At 44.1% G+C, this 19081-nt stretch overlaps 1 protein-coding gene across 4 annotated transcripts in view; it reads right to left on the bottom strand.

Moving 5' to 3' along the window:
- The window catches only part of PCBP4 (poly(rC) binding protein 4), a 135554-nt gene that overhangs the window by 99965 nt on the left and 16508 nt on the right, over nt 1-19081 (bottom strand). The window contains exon 1 of one of the 4 annotated variants that reach the window (XM_069206748.1): nt 3237-4010. The exons of 2 other annotated variants lie outside the window; for them this stretch is intronic. The gene's annotated coding sequence lies outside the window, so the exon portion shown is untranslated. Of the gene's footprint in view, nt 1-3236; nt 4011-19081 lie in introns of those variants that run through there. One more of the 4 variants, XM_069206746.1, reaches the window with a different exon arrangement.

The following is a 19081-nucleotide window of genomic DNA, read 5'->3' as shown; positions in this document are numbered from 1 at the left end:
TGTGACTTTCCTGGCTCACTCCCTTGCAAAGAGCTAGAAATAATTAACATCTATGTAACACCACTCTTCGGAAGTGTACAGTCAAACTACTACTATCAAGCTGGTAGCACACAACTTTAACTTTAGCAAAAACAGTAGCCCAAATCGGTGCAAAAACCTGGAACCAACCATCATTCTCTCAAGCGACGCACCTACCAAACTTCTCCACCTATCATAGGTCCCAGACCTTAAATTAACCTCAGCAAAAAGTTCAAAGTAAGGGAATAGGGCACTCAATGCAACGTAAAGGTCATTGGTCAGCATATCCCTCTGAATACTCCAAACACTCTTCATCATAAATTCTCTATGGATCCACCACTAGTTGTGAATGCTCTAATTCATGTTCACCTCAACTACATCAAATCCCTATTCCCTTGTCTGCCGAGATAACACACCTTGGACCTCCAAGAGGTCCAGACAGTGGGTCCAAAAAGGCAGGCAGAAAGAAGCCACACGATTTTATCTCCACAATTGTTAAGCCTTTAGTGGCTCACAGACACTGAACCACCTTCAAACCCCTCTAACTCTTACACAAATGCATTAACCTGAGAGAAACTATCACCTCAGCGACCAAATAAAATACTGCACCAAAACACAGCCATCTCCAAATCCTTGGACATGGATCCAAAAACCCCAGTCACTGAACACAAGCGCTATGGACATCTGGACGTGGAATAAACATCCTCCATTGAGTAAGACATACAATCACCCATTCTCAGCTCACCGACTCTGTTTCTCAGAATGCGTCTTAAGGTTGTTCTGTTCTCAAAGCTGCACTGATTAAATTCATTCATGAATTCATGAAATGGCTTTACACGGATTTATAATTTTATTAGAGGATTCAAGTGTTACGGCTTCCTGGTTTGATGCACACCACTGTGCTTAATAATATGTGTCTGAAGAAGGTTGGAATGCTAGAAGGCTCACAGAAAGCGGGCGCCTTGTCAATGGATATGTTATCTCCTCCCATCTGCCACAGTTTGAAGCCCCTACGCCCCCCACCGCCATTAATCTGCCTCCTGTGTGACTGTTCAAGGACACAGCATGCGCCTGCACCGGTCATTCTAGAAGGAAACGAGGATTGCGTCTGGTACTTCATAAATGGATTACATTTCGGGCTTTTGCAGGCAGAAAGGCCAATGACATGGCCTTGCCGCTCCTTTTTATGCCAATTGTAGAGTATTTATTTATTTTCACCATTACCCCGTCATTGCTCCATTTGCTGTGTTTTTTTGTGTGTTTTGTTACACATTGAGATTTGTTGGTAATAGTCTTTTCACGAATGGGTGACGGAGGAAAAATGAAAACAAATATGAGTATGACAGTTCCATTACGTGGAGACCATTTTGCACATGTGCATACTGTAACGTTTCTGTCTATAATAATAATTGGTCCTTGATGAAAACATTATATTTTTCCCACAATAGAAAGTGGGTTTGCAGCCTGAACAAAATATACTGCATTGCGTGTCAGGGCGAACTGAGACTCCAGCATGTGTGTCGTCATTTCAGTTATTGTAGCCCACACGTCCCTCCGTAACTGTAGTCTGATTTAGACGTGAGTGTTTTGTTTTGTGCCCCATGTATTTTTCCTTACATGAAGGCAATTGTGCAAAGTTTAAATCTCCACAAACATGCTGTTCCTGAGTTGGAATGGAAACCCACACGTTGACGTAGTTCCACTCCCTCCAGCCATGCGATAAATAGAAGTTTTAACTTGGTGTGTGAATGGAGATATGTTAAAAGTCTGGTTCAGTAATGATTGGTGTTGATTAATGCAAAAGTGAAATGAGTTTCCCCTGCTCGAGATCTCGGGACAGTATTATGTTTCTGGGTGTGCCAGAGGACTTTGCCAATGTTTGTTGAGCTGTGTGCTTGCTTGTGCCAGGGGTAGGTAGCCTGAAATGCGATTATAACGTGGTATTGAGCACACAAAGCTGTTGCATGTTTACACTGATTTTATCTGACTGCGTGACAGGTCTCTGTAGCCGACGTTCTGGAGCAGCCAAGATCTGGTATGTGAAAAAATTAGTTGCATAAAATCGTCAAGATAATTTTCTGTTTGTTTTTGTTCTAATAATAATTCTGAAACGAAAATACAGGCGGTCGCTGCTTTTCCCAATATTGTTACTGCCCTGGACTTAGAAATATACGCCGGTAAAAAAAGGTCATTCTTCTCTGCTAGGCCATGATAAGTGGCATCAATTTACAAGCCATACTCTTTAACTGCATGACAATTTACCACTGCTAAGGAAGAAAAAGATACCCTTCCCTGGGCACATGCCTGTTACGAGTGGTAAACTCAGCAAGGCAACGTTTCTCGGTTGGTATGAATAGTAGTGTTTCTACTACAGGGCAGAGACCCAGTACCTATGGGTTTTATTATTGGGAATAATAAGTCTAAACAATGGAGGCTTTTAATAAACCCTGCAGGGCAGAGAGCCATGCCTCACTTCATATACTTTTATAAATTATTTTGGGGGCACATTTGTTTGCTCTACCGAGGGTAACCTTGGTAGGCTGAGGACCAGGATGCTGATGGGCAGAGGTGGTTGGATGGAGGGAAGGACACACAGTAATCGTGGCAAAAAAAGCTTGAGAAGATGAATACAATTTTCTTGTAGATGTGTATATAATTTCTCCCTCCCAAATCTTCCTGGAGACAGTCAGATTTACTCCAGACACTAAGGGCTGGTAAGACAACATTTCCAAGGCTGCTTTTAGCTTCTTCTACACCTATATACTAGGATGACATAATCTTCCCTCTGTTTGTAGGGTGTTTGTAACTATGAGGTCTACAGGGCAAGCAGGAAGCTCATTTTGTTACAAACAGTGTGTGCAGCTTGCATACACGCCCGCTATGCCGACCATAGAGCTGGAGACGCGCCTACATCACAGTGACTGAATGGTGTTGTGTTAATCAAATCTCTTGTAGACTGGAATCCCATACTTCCTCCAATGCTCTGATTAATCTACACATTGCACGAACACTCATTCATGCACGTCTCTAACACTAATGTCAATAATAAGCTTGATGGGGCATGACATCTCCTCTCACTCAACATGCATGTATGCCATATTCCTTTCTGATGGTTCCTATTGTTTTCCCTGAATCAATACCTTTTATACTAACCCTGCAAAGAACATTGTCAAAACTGTCTTTACATAAAACATATATAGAGAAACATTCAGCCCCACCTGTAACACAGCCGACTCACGCAGGTCGCAGCTAGTTTTTTCATAGGCCCAGGGTTTTCACACGTCGTAATGCTAGTCAAGCTTGCTCCAAAGCCTAGTGGATGGTTACTCCTCAGTAGTCCAGCCTTATGTGCTGCCCCGGGGATAAAATCATGAAAGGATCGAATGAGAAGGTGATGTAATCCAGAAGAACGGAGCATGAACGTAGTCCCTCTTTCAGTTGACGAGAAGGATGTTAATATTGTCGAAGCACTGTCTAGGGAGTGTCCATCAGCAGAGCGACATCCAGACCTTGGCAGTTCCTGCCAGCATGTGTGCCAGTTGGATGCTCGGTTCCGGCCACTGAGGCTGGTCAGTGATTCAAGATGACACCTCCTGCACAGGAGAGGCTGTTTGGAAGGCAGACGATATACGGAGTACAGAAAATGGACTGTAGGTCTCTCCACTAACGTCCAGCATCAAACCTCGACTCCACCAAGCTCATACATAAATATTGACGTCATTTACCATCACTAATGACACACCACCTCCTTCCCTCTCTTCTACTCCACTCTCCATCCGTTTCTCTGCTCGACCCTTCTTCTCCCCTCCCCCAAGCTACTGCTCATCTTCCTGAGGACTTATCCGGCTTGTAGACAGAGTAAAATCAATTAATGGAGAGGAGCAGATGGGAACATTATCCCTGAGCACTTAGTGAGAAAGCTTTCGTGTAACACCACCCCAGTGCGGCAAACAGTCCACAGCTTATACAGTAGATGGCGCATCCAGAGCTGTGCATAGGGTGGGGCCGCGTCCGGGGCGGTGACCATTTTATGATCAGGGAAAAACGTCAGCATTTTTTAAAGGTAGTATAAGCGAAGGAGTGTATGGCCTGACTGTAATCCTCCAATAGAATATTCCTAAAATGGCGACCTATTGCATGACCCTAACACAGCTGCCACTTGGACATGGTCCAAAGCAGTCCGCGATCTGTTAATGTTTCTGCATTGTGATGCTATTTGCCTTTCGAACTACAGGAGGGATCTCCAAATCCCTGCTGTTTTTGCTGATGTCCTGCACCTCTTTGTCTCAAAATGTGATGAGTGCCCACAGTGATCTGAGTATTAATAGGTTATTTTTTTTAATTGTTGCTCCACAATTTATCTTATCATACAAAGTTTAAATTCATCATGCTTTTGGCCACTTTTTGCCTTATCAGCATCTCTAATATATGCATTAGGGTAATGTTGGCTCTTGTTTCATAGCTTCATAACAAAAGGAGGGGGAATCCCTCTTGGATTTATCTTCTCCTAGTTGTGTTGCCTATCTTCAGAGTTAAAATCAAGAAGAGGACATCACAAGACATGAAAGTGTGCTACAGATAAAGAGACAACGTATTTGCATGTATTTGGTATTTATGTAGCGCACACCTATCTCGGCAGCAATCGAGCGATATATTACCATTATGTACCGATGAGGGGTTTACATGCAAAAAGTGGCCAAAAACAAAAGGCATTTAAACTCGCTACAATTAAATAAATGGTGGTGCAATAATTTAAAAAGAAAATTATTACGATAAATATAAAGGGGATAAGAATAATAATATAAATGAAGAACTAACAAACAGAGATCAATAAGGACTCTCTAAATGCAGCGAAAATTAATAGTGAAGGAAACAAGTCAATGTACAATCTTCAGGTTGGCAAGTTTATTTACTGGATCTTAAAGGAAAACCAAGTAAAGATACTACGCTGGGAGCTTCTATTAATAATTTAGGACTTGCAACTCCTCCCGAAGAAAGACTGAAGAGCCACAATTAGCCAAAAAGCATCAACCATAAACTGGCAGCTGTCATCGTATAGATGCATTTTAGGTTTGCTAATAAATAATGTTATTAATATACTGGATGTAACCTACGTATTCATTGTCTCTCAGTGTTAGAAAGGCATTAATATATGACTATAAAAAAAGCATTCGCTCCCTTGAAAAATACATCTTAGGAAAGTGTGAGTCAATTTTTTAATGTGCAGATTGTTTTTCTACTAACTGTAACTTGAGCAACTGCATTTATTGAAACTGACGAATTATGGAAATATTTGTCTACCTTTTCCATCCAAAATAAATAAATGTGAATCCTAATTTGCAGGCATACTTTTTCCATATTTTGTGTTCAGCCTTTGTCACCTACTCAGAGCATGTAATGGTTGGAAGTGATTGGGTTAAAAGCGTAACTAATTTCATACTATTAAGGAAACTATTAATTTATCCAGTTCAGGGAAGCAGATAATATGAGTCTTTACAACTGAATGACAGATGAGAGGGAGAAGTCACATCTTACTGGTCAAGGAGCACAATCAGCTGGGAGTCATCAATGTATGTCAGGGCATAGCAACCATAAGATCAGAAGAACCTGGCAAAAGGTTTGATGTAAACATTGTCCAGCGTGGGGTGCAGTAACACGCCTTGTGGGACACCACACTGTAATGCATAGCAGCATGACTGGAATGGTGGGAGGTATAAAGATTGCAAGTGATCCTTCAGATACAAGGACAATCCTATAGCCAGGGATTCTGTGATTCCTATCTCCTTGAGCCTTGTTTTGAATCGGGCGTGATCCCCTGAGTCAAACATACCAGATAGCTTGAACAGAATCGTGCCCACACTGTCCTATCCTTCCATGATGATCCTCAACTCATCTAAGTGCTACTGCCATTAATGCCTTGCTGGAAGCTAGCAGACCAGAGTCCAGCAGGCGGTGCTCCTCCAGATAGTCTTAGATCTGTTTTCCAATGATTTTCTCCAGGACTTTAGAGACAGAAGATAGGAAAGTGATATGGTGGCAATTCTCTACTATAGCACATTCCATTGTCTCTTTTTTAACAGAGAGCTAACTGTTCAAGCATTCCACTGTGTGGAAAAAGATCCACGTCCGTCAGAATAGAATCATAATTTGTGTATGATGTGGAGTAATAGTGGTTGCTAGAGGCTAAAAGATGGACACCAGACAAAAATCATCTTGTGAATCAGATTTATCTTTTTTTATAGGTGTAAGCAGCTCTACTGTGGATGTGTTGATAAAAGATGACCACCAGGATGCAGCCACTGAATGTGTTGCTGTTTATATGTCTTTCATGTCCTAGTATATTTTTGGGAGTTTAGTGATGAAAAAATATGAAATGCTGAAATATAGCCTCATAGGATAGCCAGCAGCTGACTTTAATTCAAGCATGCCTTCCATCACCCAGCCATTGGTTGCAATAGACGCAAGAGGTATGTCCAAATTTGGGTTCCATGTTCACTGTGTAACAGCACTCAAGCTATACCTCACTGATGAGGCCTAAGTAGGCTAAAACTGGACTTGTGTTCTTCAGTTCATTTCTGGAGGGGACATGATGTAGCAGTTGAGGATCAAATGTTTCTACTGGGGCAAGATCAGAGTTGATTGGCATATGGATGGTTTCTGTCTAAAGTGGCATATAGTGTAAAGTGGCATATTGAGCAAATAATGATGGACTGAAATGTACACTAAAACTACAACTTCTCACTTACCTCACTGGAAACCATCAAACATCTTCTCAGTATAATCAAACTCCTCAATTGCAGAGCCTATTTCAATTTTTATAATTAGAGGCAACAGATGCGAGCCCTTCTTCCACACGGTCATCGGCTCCCCCTTGGTTCACAGCTTGTTATTGGGTTCTAATAGCAGAGAGCTAGGAAAACAACTTTAGGATCTGAAATACATTTTCAGGCATATTAAGAGGGCCACTGGAATTAAGTGATTCTGCTGCTGTAAAATTTTCCGTACCATTATGGATTTGCCACGGGTACAGCATAATCTATAAACTGCTGCATAATTTGCAGATTGCACCAACACATTTTTCTAGCATAAAGTGATGGAAAGTTACTAACAAAAACATCAATTTGTGATTCTGCTAAATAACAGCACCTTGGCAAAAGTTATGAAAAACTGCAGTTGCGATTGCTGTATTCAAGTGCTAAACTGGCATTAATGGGCTGCCACTTTGTCCAGACAGTTTTAATTGGTACATAATTTCCATTTTCTTGCCACATAATTTTGTTAATCCTGCCATTTATGTCTCCTTTGTCGCACCATTTTATTGGCCCTACTTAGTACAAAGCTAGTTCTGCTGGCTAAATTAAGCAAAAAGTTTGTTAGCTCCTTGTCTCAGGACCATATGGAATCCAGACTGGTGCTCAATCCCTTCTAGTTGTTTTTTCTACCTAACGAGGACAGTCAGGGATCAGCGGCAAGAGACTGTGCCTAAAATCAAGCAATTCATCATTTATTTTCCAGCTCACTTTATCGCCATTAATCCTGTGGACAAAAAGTTACATAGAACAGGGTGCATAGAGGTCAACGCTGTCAGGCCCAACTTTATTGTGCCTCTGGGTAGATCTGTGCACTGAGTTTCATCTCACTGAGCAGACCGAACCCCCTCTGAACATATTTTCTTATTTTTAATGGCCAGTAAAGTTTAGTCATCAGAATGAAGTGTTTTTTTTACCAAGGAAAGTGTTTGATGGATTGACTCACTTACATCACAGAATGCACGCAATGTACATTTTCAACAGTGCAGGCTTTGAGATTGGTCGAGAAAGTTGAAGTCAAAAGAGGGATTGTACTACTGGATATCGAGTTCAAGGATTTCGACATACAAGAATATCCTGGACAGAATATTGAGGGACAAGATATTGAAATGTAAGTGGATTGTTGAGGGACAAAATATTGAAAGGTGAGTGCACATAGGAAACTATAGATTTACTATTCCTAATTCCACATTTATGTATCATGAAGATATATATATATCTCTGCGGTCTGGGAGATAGAGGAAATCTCTCCTTGCAGCGAGGGAGAGCTGTTTGTCAGCTTTCCCTCGCTGCGAGCAGAGTGTTTGGTGTGACTTGGCGGGCAGCTGTAAAGCTGCAGCCAAGTCACAACAAACATCTATGTCCGGGGGATGGGCACCCTGGGATATAGCAGGAGCCGGCTCTGGGGGGTGGTGACCCCAATGGGCCATCAGTGACTCCTCGAGGGCCCCCTTCACCATAAATAGCCCCAGGGAGGTGGTGTTCCCCAGGGCTGCAGGGGGTCCAAAATGGAACCCCTTTTCTTTTTTTAATGTTTTCCCAGGGGAGGTGGTGGTCCCCAGGGCTTGCTTGTTTGCTACGCTCCCCCCACACATAATTACAGAAATGCCCAGGGGAGGTTGTGGTGCCCAGGGCTGAGGGGGGGCAGGTGGCCTCCCTGCATTACTTTAGTGTTTGTGCCCCCTGGGAGGTGGTGGTCCATGGGGCTGTGTAGGGGGGGCAGGCATCACTCCAAATTACTTTATTGTTTGTGCCCTGGGAAGGTGGCGGTCCCCAGGTCTCCGGTGGGGGGCGGGCAGCCCCTGCATTACTTTAGCATTTGTGCCCTGGGGAAGTGGTGGTCGCTGGTGCTGTGGGGAGGGTGGCCCCCCGCATTACTTTAGTGTTCGTGTCCTGGGGAGGTGGCAGTCCCCAGGGTTGCAGGGGGGCAGACGCCTCTCGCATTACTTTCACATTCTGTCCCAGGGTGAAGGTCACGGGGCTGCGAGTGGGCCAGGTGCCACCCCTGCATTCAAATATTAAGTGCCCACGGGACTTGGCCCACCTAGGGGCTTCAGAGCTTGGAGCTCACACTTTTTAAAAAAATGTTTGCCAGATCAGCATATCTGCCGCAGATCACCGCAAAATCTTTAAAAAAAAAGCTTTTTATCTCTGGAGGGGGTCCCTCTGAGACCACAGCATCAGAGCAAAGGTGTCAGGGTGACTCTACCCTGGCCCCTTTTCTTTTGCTTTTTTTTCTGGGACTTGCCTGAAGCCGAGTCCCAAGATGGCTGCCAGCACTTCCTGGTTTGAAGTTTCGGCAGCCAATCAGAGCTGTGCATTTGCCGTGCGCAAACTCTTGGGCCCATATTTATACTTTTTTAGCGCAGCATTTGCGTCATTTTTTGACGTAAAAACGGCGCAAACTTACAAAATACAATTGTATTTTGTAAGTTTGCGCCATTTTTGCGTTAAAAAGCAGCACAAATGCGGAGCTAAACAAGTAAAAATATGGTTCTTAATCTTCACGTAGTTGTGGCCAGAGATATACAAATTAATTTTCTCTTTAATATCTCCAGAGATACTGGACAGATTTACACCAAATAAACTAAAGCGTAATCTGCATACTTAAAGCTAGCTTTCTGCTAAATATGGTGTAATTCGGCGCAGTGGTTCAGGCTGTAGCCTTGTGCAAAGGTCCTATGGGAATTAACATGTTAAATGCAACTTTTTGACCCCCTCTTTTTCTCGCCCCCCTGCTTGATGGATCACCCTGAAACTTTCAGTGCGCACAAGCATCACTGGGGCACTATTTTTGGAAAATTTCGGGAACGTTCGTCAGGTAGTACCTAAGATATAGGCAAGTCAAAAAAACTTAGCTACACTTATGTGGTGTTAAGTATAGAAAATCTACACTTATTTATCTTTCGATATTTCGGATTTAATATTTTATCCTCGACATTTGCATGTCTCAATATTCTGATTCGATATTCAGGATAGACACTCACCGCAAGGGGTGGCAGGAGAGGACTGCATCAAAGTTGTATTGGCTTCCTTTAGCACTGTCAGTTGAATGCGGGAGCAATAGCGCACTCTAGACTAAAAGAACAAGCATTTGCAATGCAACAGGTCTCGCATTTTCTCAAGTTAGAGCTATTAGTGCTGTGAACCGGACTTTTCTTGCCACACAAATTGAAAGGAAAAAAAACGGGTGTGATTGCGCTATGTAAAACGCAGCGCGACTGCACTGAAATTGAAAACCAAGAAACGAGCGTGATCGTGCAATGTAAAACGCAGCGAGATCGAGCTGCGTGGAAAATAAAAAGATAAAGTAGTCCAGAAATCATGCTGAAAATATGGAGCCTCGTATGTTTTCAGTAGTTGGAATGTGCACTCGAGGAGGGCTAAACACAGGAAAAGGCATGATGTATGCATGCCTTCCACTAACGAAATCAAGCGGATTTTAAAAGGCAAGCCCACGAACCAATGAAAGTGACAGACGTGACATGGGCGTGGTTAAAAGCCCAAAGAGAGTACAACAGGGACTGTTTGGATGAGGAGAGCAGACGGTCCTTTTGTTTTTTACTGCTTTCTAGGTATTATAAGATTGATCTGAGTTACATTTGAAATAAAGACAATATGGCACTATTCACTGGTTGCTTAGACGGTAAATACTATTGTAAAATAATCGAAATGTATTGCTGTTGGAATTTTCTCTTTTATGGTTTACAGGTTACTTCAAATAAGGTTTTGTTGTTGATTCGGTATGTGTGAGCACGTGTGCATTCAGCAGACTCGTGTTTCCCTCAGCCAGTGTGAACCAAAGATCTTCCTCAGGCCATTTCAAATCATTTGTGGCGTCAGTGTGCCGCGCTAGACAGATAGTTGCCCTAAAAATCCCTTCAATCTGTGAATACATTTTAGTGAATTTGTGAACGTACACTCTCAGGATTCAGACCTCTCAGTCTAACTTTAGCAGCCCTTTACTGCAACCTGAAGTAGAGCTTTGCAGGCAGTTAGGTGTGTAGTGCTTTCCATGTATGACGACTGACTGTTGGCAAGGTATCAAGGAATGAAAATAAAGATGGTCAGAGCAGAAGGTGACACCTGCACAGGGGCCCATTTTCCCCGTCCGTTCCAGGCCCTTGTGGCGTTCCTCTCTATCCCTCATTCTCTTTAACGTAGTTCCTTGTTCCCTTCTTCATTGCATTTGTAGCGTGTGAGTGCCCTTTCAATCTCATGCGCTGAAACACAACTGTGCCTTCATTGCTCTGGTCGCACGATCGATACACAAAAGTCAATAACTGTCTGATTAGGATGAATGTTGGATGTTGGTTCCAACTACATCAGCCTTAAACTAAAACTCCTTTTCTACTATTTAGAAGTGTTCTGTCTAAACTCCCGTCGTGCCTACCATAATTCATGGACGTCGATTCAGCGATATGCCAGGGGTAGCGGAAGTGACATCACATGCCCTTTGACTTACACATGCACAGTTACACACGCTATCTCTCACATAAACACAGTCTCACCCACACACACACACAAACAACATCCTTTTAAAAGCATTTTTTACTTACCTCAACTGCCATGGAAGGGCATATTGCAGCTAAATTTACTCTATTAATGCCATCAAGAATTGACAGAATACAAAGAAAGTGGAGCTGCAACTGACTTTCATAAGGATGAGCTGCCACTGTGTTTCTGGGACTGAATTTGCCACCTCTGAGGCCAGGGATCGCAAAGGCAGTGCCAGGGGTTACAAAGGGCAAGCCTGTGGTTGCAGCTGAGACCCCTGGCAACCCCTAAATGACGTCCAGGCCATTACTAGGTTGTGTTAAGCTCTGGTCACCCTGTCAAAAACTGCAGGGAATTTTGGAGAAACTTTTTCACCCTGACTGTCCCTCTCACCGCAAACCAATACAGTTTCGACATTATTCCTGCTCACGCTGCATCGCCATCCTTTGATTTTCATTTCCAACGACGAGAGGGCTCTAGCACTTGGTACATTGCCAAACCCATTTATAAATTGTAAAAATAAAAAATAAACAGAATGCTGTGGTGCGCTTGATTCAATGCTTCTAGAAAATAAATTGAGGCCCTCATTATAAGTCTGGCAGTCTTCAGACCGCCAGTCTCACAGTGGCGGTCCCTCTGCATACAGGCCGGCGGTGTGGACCGCCAAATTACGAGTGTGGCGGTTTGGCCTGTGCCAACCTGCCACTTTCCTGTGCTTACTACCAGGGCGATTGGACCGGCGGGCCGGAGATAAGCATCTCCGACCCGGTGGTCCACCCAATAATGCCGGTGGTATCACGAGTCCCCTTTCCGCAGGGATATCCTGGCGGTAGCACCGCCACAAAATCCCTGGTGGAAAGGCTACCAGTGACAGGAATTTGCAACTCCCCCCGCCCCATCTATCCAAGAACCCTCCACTCCCTTCCCTTACAACATTCCCATCCCCACCTTCCCAAACCCCCAGCAACCCCCTGCTCCCAGTATTGACCCCCTACCCCTGCATACACGTACTTACTCCCCACCCCGATCCCCGTACTTAGCCCCCACCCCCTGCATACACGCATGCACATGCACCCACAGCCATGCACACCTTGACACTCACCCACTCACACTCACAACACCCTTACACTCACGTGCACACACACGCAACACCCCCCCAAATCCATACAACCATACACGCACACACACACAAAACCCCCAGTCGCACATGCACTAACCCCCATTGCCACGCATACACACTCCATCCCACCACCCCCTCATTTCCTCAACATACATACACACACAACCCCTACCCCATCTACATGCATGCACACACGCACCCCGACCCAGCATTATCATTTACCAACCCACGTATCGCCATTACCATATTTATACACAGACACACACTCACCCTTCTTTCCCCCATTCATGACACACATACACACACTCACACACATCTATTCATACACCCCACCCACCTCCCCTTGCGGAGGACACTTACCTCGTCCGATGAGGTGCTCCTTCCTGAGGGGGCGGGACCCGGTGCTCCCACAGCCAGGAAACCACCAGGTCGTATTACAGGTCGTAATATGGCTGGTGGAGTCCTTTTGGTGGAGTGGGGCCTGTGGTGGAAACGCCTCTGCACCTCCGACCGCCAGCACAACTACTGGAGGATTTCTGCCCAAATTGTAGCGGAAATCCTTCAGTACTAATAATATGATGGTCAGAACACCACCAGCACTGGCGGTCTTCTGGTGCCTGTGGCGGTCTTAGGAAAGGACCGCCGAAGTCATAATGAGGGCCTGAGTCTCTAACTCATTCTCAGCTTTACAGTGGCTAAAGGTACTGCTCATATCAAGTCTAAAGTGCTGACATGCCCCTAAAAATATTTATGGGAGAAAGTCCAGAAACAGTTCTCTGTGCATCCACTTGCTCAACAATTATGCTCTACTTCCTAGAGTAAGGTGAACTACTCAAAACATAAACTTGGGACATCGGTTCACTAAAGTGTCAGAGGAAAAGAAAATTACATCACACACACTCTTTGATCCAGATGACATTACGTAGCCCTTGATCCCGAGACATCACTGGACTCCCCCCTTGACCCACCCCTAGTTCCACCACATTAAGGTAAGGGCACGGCATGGCAACCACACAAATTAAACAGGACCCAGTGATTGAGGAAAAATATGCAGTGACAGCTGCAGGCCCGGTTCTAGCGGGTGGGCCAGGTCCACCCAGATATGACCTTTGGCCCTTCCAGTAATAGATAAAAAGGCCACAGGGAAAGCACCTGTTAAGTGCTTCCTCCATGTCGACAAATGTGATTTTTTTTAAATACATTTTATAGTGCAATAGCTGTTTTATTTGCATTCTGATAGGGAGAAAAATACCACCTTTAGATGCTTTTCCCTATTTTTCTACTGTCTGAGACAAAACTCTGGGCATGCCCGTAAAAAGATAAACAACACGGTGCTGACCTTAGCTCCTGTCTGAGGCAAACTGTAGTGGGAAGGTGTGTGTTGGGGAAGAGGAGACAGGGGTTTGCCTGACGATGATGCAGCAGGTGCAGTGGCACCAGAGCCCAGGTTGTAGACTACCTCCACAACTTTCGAAAATTGGGCACACATTGGCCCACTCAAACGCACCCTTGGTCCATCGAGATACAAATTTGTGAAACTGGGTCTGGCCAGCAACACAAAATGGAAAGCCAGTGACAGAAGTTGCTACCCCTGGCACCAACCTTCAACACCTTGTCAAAAAATATAAGGTGACAATAGTGCTCAAAATGTCCTGCTATAATGTGAGGAGTAAAATGTGTATAGCAAATATATATCTCATATACCTTATATAGCAGTATCTTGCAGCTCTTCAGAAGCGCAATGTTCTTCGAAGGCTGCTGTCATTGACTTTGGACATTCCATTAATTACCTAAGAGCCTTCAAAAAGATAACATTACCTTCAAAAAACAAACATGAGTATTTTTATTTTGTAACTCACCTAGTTGTATTTGTGATTTTCAGCAGGTGATTACCAAGGTCAAAAGGTGATTTGTTGCACATTGTGAGGTAGAGTACATAAAGAATGTCACCCACTCCCGCTCTCAGAGGATTAATTATTTGCATTATTGCATGATTTCACTCATGAAACGTAACTTGGAAACACTGACAACAAAGTGGACAACACTATGCATTGATGGGAAAGCCAAGAGAGCTCCCTGGTCTTTGTGCCACCACTGACCCCAAGCAAAGTACCTTATTGTCCTACACTGCACGTTGCAAGCTTCACGAAATATGCAGGAGCACCTCGCTGCTAGGTGAAGAGGCAGGGCGGCGAATGGGGGAGCGGGTGTAGGGGGGTAATTCAAATAAAATGTAAAAAAAAAAAAACTTACCTCCTCTGCTGTGCGGCGCTCCTCTGTCCCTCATCGACTGCAGGCACAGGCTCGCAGCCTGCCCTGTGGCCAATCCTTACTCTGCTCAAAGTACCAGACTGGGAGCCTGTGCAAGCTCTCTTCAGCCCCGCAACATGTTGCTGGGCTGGAGGGAGCCTACAGCGCATGTGTGTTTGGCTGGCCCGAGATGGCCAGCCAGACACACATGCGCTTTGGGGGAGAGTGCTGAGCACTCCCCCTCACTACTCATCACCCCCAAATGCCCCGCCCCTTTTACCAAACAACGCTAATAAACACAGTTTATTAGCGTTGTTTGGTAAAAGTTTTGCATCTGTCGCTGCTGGTGGGGGGGGGGGGGGTGTAACGCTCTTACACCCCCATGGAGGAGCCGCCCCTGGAAATATGTGGTATCATTTTCTACACACACTGCGGCCAGTTAGACGGATAGATGCTGCACAGGTCCTGGGTTGCAAAAGTGCTTCGAGTCCCGGTTTGTGGGCAATGTGTTGGCTCTGTCTGCAATGGTGTAGCACGTTGGGGTTTCATTTTCAAGAACAGCAATGCTTAATTTCAGCCAGTGGTTGCAGATAGGTCCCATAGGCGCTCATTTTTGGAAACCAGCAGTTATTTTCCTCATCAGACTTTGTCCCAGAGGAAGAGGATGAGAAATACACAAGAGGAAAGAACGAAGAAGAGAAAGACACAATACCTGTGACAAATGGAGACAGCAGGAATCTTCACGAGTAAGAAAAAGTGTCAGGGAGGGTGGTTGATGGATTGAAGACGCATGAGGTGGAATAAAGTCTAGGCAGACTTGGTAGTCAGTACGTTGACATTCAAAAACATCGGATGCAGGCTTCTGATCAAAACTTTGTGCCTCAGCACTTATTTTACAAATTAAACACTGAGAAACAAGGATGTGTGCTTATGTGCTGTAAAGTTCTGCAGCCAGACTTTGAATTATTTTCTTTCCAATAAAGGGCCAGATTTAGATATTGGCAGATGAGTTACTCCGTCACAACAGTGACCTAAATCCTATAGGATATAATTGGATTTAGATATTGGTGGATGGGAAATTGGTCATTGCTGTGACAGAGTAACTCATCCACCAATATCTAAATCTGGCCCTAAACTTGTAAAATCCAATGTGGTAAAGCTTGGTTCAAGCAATTGAGGTGACAGGAATTCAGGTTCTATGAAAGTTCCTGTATATGTCTGTCGGTTTGTGTACACTTTTAGTATATGTTTTCACGATTTTCTTACAGATTGGAATACACACAGGTACAAAGTATTTGAGCATTTAAAATTATAACAAACAATACAGTGTATGTTGTAGGTGTCACATACAATTATTTTGCAAATACTTGGTGATGCATTTTGGGAGCTGTTTCCTGCTTCATATTTCTGGCCTCCACTAAGAGCTGAGAGCCAGATGTATGAAGCAATTTAGCAGCTGCAAAGCCTGTGATTGACTAAATGACAGAGTTTACAGGGTTTGTGAACGCTAAATGGCCTTTACAAATATACTAAACCTATTTTGCGATTTGCTAACTGGTTACCGAATTGCAAAATGTATTTAGAAATGCATTACGAATCATAATTTGGAAAGGACACGTTCAAGGCGCCCCCATCAGATTTTATTTTGCAATGCTGGGTATCAATGGCTTGCAGCCGCTACTTCGGTCACAAACCATTCATACATTACCTACTCCTCAAAGGAGGTAGTAAACTATTTGCAAAAAGGTAAGGGGTTCTGAATGAAAGATAGTTTGTATGGGAGAGGTCGGTGGTGGTCCACAGGATGATTGCCAACTCCTAAAATTTTAAAAAAATATTTTGTATTTACATGCAGCCCCATTTCCTTCCAGGAACCCCAGCAGGCCACCATCTCTGTGATGGCATCCAAACAGAGTAAATTGCAATTTAACACCAACCTCATTAGGTTTTATGGGGTAGGACGGCTTGTCACCCACTACCAATGGTGATTTTGTGAAATGACCTATTTGTCCATAGGTTGGTTTACAAAATCTGATTTAATTTGCAAAAAGTCAGTGTGCAATTTAAAACCACTTTTTGCAAAATAAATCAACTCTGAATCCTCTAATTTTGCACAAAGAGCTTCTCTTTAATGCACAGATATCTGCATGATAGAATGGCCACGTTGCTAACAAAAGTAAGGCATAAAGTCAGATAGGCCTTCTAGTTTCTAAACAGAGATATCATTGTGTTAGAAGTGTGCCCTAAAAACGATTGTGCTTATGTGTGAAGGAGCCCATGTGCCACTTTTTAAGTAGCACTGAGGAGACGTGCTAATTTGTTCTTTTGTGTCTTGTTCAGGCATGTTGCGGGGTCCCTCCTGCATGTACACGCATACATGCCTATATTTGCGTATTGATAGAAAAGGTTAGAGATTCCAAGTAGCCCAGATTCTACTAGACCTCCCTGAAGCCTTCAGCAGCACTGACCTCAAACTTCTCCTACCCCATCTTGAAACAGAGATAGGTGTTAGAGTCTCTGCAGTACAATGGTACAGCTCTTTCCTCTTGGTCAAACATAAAAGTTCTAATTCTCTTCTTCTGAATGGGCTAAAAGAAATCTGACTGGTAGGATGTCGAAAGACCGTGTAGCCAATATCCATCAATGACTAGCATCATTCTTTTCAACAGGCCATTACAATTAGGTTCCCTTTTCACACAAGCAGAACAATGGCAATGTGTGTGTTTCACGCAGTCCCACTTTAATCCTTAACCCCAAATTAACAGTGGAACAAATAATGCATTCTACCACTGGTGCGTTATGTGAGGAATTCTTCCCCGTCAGCTCCTGCCACAGTAAATTTCACTATTTATGGTCTAGCTTCGATATCCTACTTAAAGCATTAGGCGACTGTGTATCCAGGTATTTAACTAGGCTGTTCACATCTCACTAATTGAACAAACAACTAAGGTCAACCTAAACTCCCAAAACAAACTGTGCTTTGTCACTGTGAAGTACAACCATTTCTGGAGAGAAACCCTGAATACGCCAAGGTCCTTTTTCTGGAAATCCCTTTTCACATACCGCAAACAGAATCAAGACTTTCTGAAGTTCAGGTGAGAATTAAAGGTTACCCTCTTCTGTTCCACCAGTGGCTTGTGATTGCAAGAAGACTCAACAGAAGCAATGGTCAGGTGAGGACCCCTTACAGAGAAGCAGATTTTAAACCAGTGCCCTTTAATGTCCATACATAATACGCCCAGTAACCTTCCCCATCTTATCTTTCTCATGAAAGTACTTGGAATTGGTCGGGTAGCAATATCAGGCCTTTACTCAGAGTTTATAACCGACAAAGAAATCTCAGAGTAAGAAAGGTCTTGTTGGTGATAATTCTTCCTTACTATAAGGCCATCACAGGGTGAAGCTGTTTCTCGGTACAGATGTGCACATTATGGAATAAACTGACAAAGAAAATTACATCTATCAACAATCATTTGTAATTTCAGAAGTGCTATAAAGTCCAGGCCTTTCCTAAATTGAAGCCCAGATTTTGTGTTGGGGGTTCTGTAACATCAAAATCTCACTCGTTAAATCTCGTAATGCACTCAAATATATTTGTGATACATCTGCTAAACATATGAGGTGTTAAGATCTGACTCCATTTCTTCTGATGTCAGGGGTTGTTATACATACTGTCTAACTTGGTTAGTTCCCCCACTTCTTTCTTCAGGACTTGCACCTTGGGTGTATGTATGAAAGACTTTCTTCGAGCTTGAGTTTGTGTTGTGTTTCGTGAATGCTGTTTGTATGAGAGGTCCTGTGCTTTGTGAATGTTATGGAAGCGCACTGACTTGCGCAATTACCTCTGCGTCACATGTAATCACCGACAGCTCCTCTGCCCTCTTATGCACGGAGTGGAGGGGGTTTAAGAGAGGTTGTGCTATCTCTGGGGCAGCAGGCGAATTCTGTGTAGGACTGGTTGCATTAGTGGGATGCCAGCAGTGGGCAGCGTCCCTTCAAGAGGCCAGTGGCCGCTCTTTGTGGGCACGCAAGTGACCGCGGCCCGACCATGACATTGTTCCCTAGCACAAAGGTGGCCTCGCGCAGCCGGTCCGCTTTTCTTCTTGATCACCCGGGACAAAAATAGATCTAAAGGCGCTTGGCTTCTCCTTTCGTGGAATCCGCAGGAAAACTAGCTGGAAGGTCTCGCTAAATCCGGGGACACGTGGCGAGGAGGCGGCTGTGTCAATGATGGCATACCTTCCGTGTGACCCTGCCCCCTCCCTCCTGGCGCAGGTTTCTCTCAGTAATGCCTGCTCCGGGCCTTCTCTCTGGGCGTACCCGCGCTATATGACGAGAGATGAAAAGAGAAATGTGGAGCATTTTGTATTCCATTGGCAGGACGGTA

Source organism: Pleurodeles waltl, chromosome 9 (genome assembly GCF_031143425.1).
Source record: "Pleurodeles waltl isolate 20211129_DDA chromosome 9, aPleWal1.hap1.20221129, whole genome shotgun sequence".
Taxonomy (NCBI): Eukaryota; Metazoa; Chordata; class Amphibia; order Caudata; family Salamandridae; genus Pleurodeles; species Pleurodeles waltl.
This window is presented reverse-complemented; position numbering and strand designations above follow the sequence as displayed.